Source organism: Antennarius striatus, chromosome 12, assembly GCF_040054535.1.
Source record: "Antennarius striatus isolate MH-2024 chromosome 12, ASM4005453v1, whole genome shotgun sequence".
Taxonomy (NCBI): Eukaryota; Metazoa; Chordata; class Actinopteri; order Lophiiformes; family Antennariidae; genus Antennarius; species Antennarius striatus.
Genome location: NC_090787.1, coordinates 1,279,222 through 1,283,424, shown reverse-complemented (window position 1 = coordinate 1,283,424; position 4,203 = coordinate 1,279,222).

Here is a 4,203-nt window from a genome sequence, read left to right as displayed (position 1 = left end):
CCTGTCTCCACCTGTTGAAGTGGAGTCACTGATGATGTCCCCAAAGCGCTCCACAGAAAGTGCTTTCTCCAAGTTCTTCTCCTCTTCTTCCTCCTGCTCGTCCACTGATACATCCTCATCTTCCTCCTCCACCTTCACCTGGAACAAGAGAGACAGAAGAAGTGTTCACTCGAAAATACGTCACAAGAGCCCGGCGAGAATAAAAAGTGTTAATATGTTTGTATAAATTGTCCTGTTGCTATCGTGATATTGTCGAGTGAATCCTCGCTGTGATGAACCGAGACATCTTTGGAGTCACAACTGCTGCTTGTACGGTGATTACAGGGATTGCAAAGTGATTACAAGAGCTGGGAACAAATTATTTACATTTGTCATAAGTTTGTACTCATGGACAAAACCACAACACACAAGTTCAAACTCCAGGCAAAAGTGTCACACTGGGGTAATGAATCCTAAAGACATCACTGTCTACTCTTGAATATCTGTCATCAAAATCAGCGTCCCCATAAATTGCACCAACACAATACATATTTATAGCAGAGTTCTTTCATGTTTAATTCTGTTCTGGTACAAACATGAAGCCATCAGTTTTACAAATCAAATAAAGACTTTACCCACAAGTTCCATTTGTTCAGATTTTTTTTTTTTGACTCAAGTTTATGCTAAAAGCAACTCGATCATTTTTGTAGCAGGTCCACCAAAATGAAATCAAAATCTGATTCCAGGACACACAAAGAACAATTAAATATGGGAGAGTTTGATCATCAGTCACACAGTACGCTGTGTACACTACTTGGATGAGGTTATGGTTGTAAAATGGGCTTGTGATGGGTACATCCCACACTCGGTGTCTACAGGACATCGAATCAATACAACAAAGTGCTAAGCAGCAGAGACACACTGCTCTGAATAGTCCCTGGAGACAGTGGAGACTGAAGGGAGTGTCTCGCTGGAGTCATTTGGAGCCTCTGATAGGTCAAGCAGGCTGCTTCCTGTCTCAGATTGGTGCTGGCACAGAAAGCACCGGGGGCTACTATTCTGTGGTCTCGGATTTCCCTGTGCCAAGGCTCCATTACTTCCTAATTACCAGTGGGATGGAAGAACAGGGTATTTTTATCATCCAAGTTACCTAGCTACACAGGCACATGAGCCAATACAAAAAGGACAAGTTTGAACTGACTGATCAGTGGAAGCTTTGTTTTCACTGGGTGAGCTCCTCACTTTGCTTCAAATGTGTTATATTCCTCACAACCCCCCCAATAGAGGCGTGTGTTTTGACCTGCACGTGCCTCACAAATCCACCTCACTCCGTTTTTCCCCGGTCAAAGAAGACATCACCTTAAGACGTCACTTGACAACTCTTACCTCCCACCTGCCTTACCCCCCCCCCCCCCCAACCTCGTCTCAGAACATTACCAACCTTAATGCACTATTCAAAACTGTGCAGTGGGTGGAGGTTTAGAACGCTGGGCGAACTTGCATTTCAGTTTTAATTTTCTGCAGTGCGAGCTTTTTTAAAATCATGCACGAGACACAGTCTTGTGGGTGGTGTTCAAGTATACGTTTGAGTGTGTGTCGGGTCTGTGTCTGGGGGAGGAAGAGGATGACTGTCAATCTCTGGAGCAGATTGACAATCTGAGCCGTGAAACATGCTATCTGACCCTTCCCCTTGAATTTCCCAACTGCCACTGCAGCATTAATATTTCATACATGAGCAAGAGAAGTGCATTAAAGTATGTATGAGCTACTGAGTCGTATAGATATGGATGTATGTCTGTAACATGTTGTCTCATCTGTCAGTAGACGGGTCCCATAAAGACCTAAGGCAGGGGTCTCCTGTGAGGGCCACATAACTTTTTCCTTCTTTGATGGGGGGCCGGGTTCATTTTGTAACAGAAAAACTGAGAAGATCACAGAAGTCTTTCAATGTCAATATTTAATATTTATTTAAGTCAACACTGGATCATTCAGAAGTCATCAGGGAACTTCTGGAGTCGTTTGGCTGAGCTGAGAGAACAGGGGGGCAGTACTTTTACATGTCCTACTTTTAGTTTTTTAATTTTAAACACAATATAAAATGTAGAATAAATTTGGTTCCACTTCACGATTGTGTCTCACATGTTGTTGATTCATAAAAAAATATTTTCAGTTTGTTATCTTTAAGTTTGAAGCCTGAAATGAAATCTTAGGATAGAGCCAGAAATTATTTATTTTATTATTTATTTGTAATTTAAACATTTATGGAACCCCCCCATACTGATAATAAACCACCTTATATCGGTGTTACCTTTTCCCACAGTTTTATAGACTGTTTAAAACACTTCTGAATTAAAGAAAAGTGTTTCTTTAATACGCGGTATCGCGACCAATTGCATGCGCGTACGGTGTCACGTGACTACCTACTAAAAATCCACGATGCAGTGAAGTCGTGTGTCTTGAAGCGCGAATAAGCGAGGGATTATTAATAAAATAAATAACACTAATTATGAAATAACTAATAACCAAATAACCCTCTCTGGGATCTTCACAGAAAAAATGCCATGGACATTTAGTTTCTGTTGTGCCGTGTATATAATCTTAACTGGTAAAAGCATTGTTGACGGAGTAAAATTGTCAACGTAAGCCTGCTGAAATGAATAAGAAAAATAGTCAGTGAAGCAGACAAACGTTCTGTTGGTTGAGTAGCTGAACTTGACTAACAATTACTAACCAACACTGACCCAAGGTGACCAAAGAAAATGAAAAAAATTAATAAACAAATTTGGATTTCATTAAAAAAAAAATCAGAATAATGAAACTGAATTTCACTACAGCTAAATATGACAACCAGCCTCCCCCCTCTTTAATAACCTCCAGGTTCTGATGCTGAACTGGACCTTCTGAACTCTTGCCTCAGGCCAGGTGACCCTTGGACCCATGAGCATCACCTTAGCGGAGCCAGAAAACAGGGAAGAGTGAAGAGAAACAGAACAGACAATACGGCTGTAACGCCCCCACCCTGAACACAATGGAGAAAATTTTGGGAACGCAAGTACAAAATGTGCTCGTCAACACCATACCAGTACCTCATGGTCCTGGTTAATGAACTCTAAACTATTTATGCATTGATGTGACGAGCAGAAGCAACCGCTCGTTCTTGAGCACAGGGATTATTCTGAAATCCAATTTTAAAAGAGCTCAGAAGTATAAATCCTTCAATATCACGCCAATAATATTAGATTCACACAAATTGCTGCCCATAAAAATGTGAGAATTCAGGTGGAACAAACACAATTTTATGCATCAAGCCAACTTAAGCGCTGTGTTTTACGTCAACATTCCTGTTAAATACTAAAGTCTAACAAATTGAGGTGAAGGGAGAGAAAGACTAACACCAAATGCCTGGGTTACCTAAAGTGTAGCAGGTGATCAACATAAAAATGGAGTCAGACAGTCAGGCACAAAGTCGCTGCTTAACAGCCAACATGTGGTACAATCACAAGACGAAGTGGACGCCGTGTGGCGTCCAGCCACCCAGAGGTTAATGTACGAGTACGGTCCAGCACACACAGCATTGTGTGTTCTTGACAGAAATTGTTTAGTATAAGATGCAAAACGTGTAAACAGATCATGTGCAAGATATTCAGGACGTATTGATTTTATGGATTGATTATTCAATAAAGAATCCTGCACAGACGGATCAAGGAAATAGTTTTTAGCCTAAAAAAAAAAAGCATGCACACACACTATGATAACCACAGTAGTGTTAGCGCAAATAAAAACAACCAAATGATCCCCAGATTTTACTGAAACTCTAAATAGAATTTAATAAAATTAGAACGCTCCCATGACGAATGGAGTTTAGTGAATTTATAATCCAGTGACAGAGGTCTTACGGTTTGTGTGCGTGTGTGTGTGTGTGTGTGTGTGTGTGTGTGTGTGTGTGTGTGTGTGTGTGTGTGTGTGTGTGTGTGTGTGTGTGTGTGTGTGTGTGTGTGTGTGTGTGCATGTGTGTTTGTGTGTTTCATATTCAAATATGAAACATTCTTTAGATTATTTCAATTCAGGCTGATAAAAATAGGCAATCCGTTTGTTTTCCTCTTCTTTCTGTTGCTTCCTGCTTTCAATGTGTTTCTTTTCATCCAATCGAGTTGGCCCCCATGCCTGAAGGCGCTGTCACACTTCACAGACCAAAAAATCAGCATAACATCAATATTAGAATCA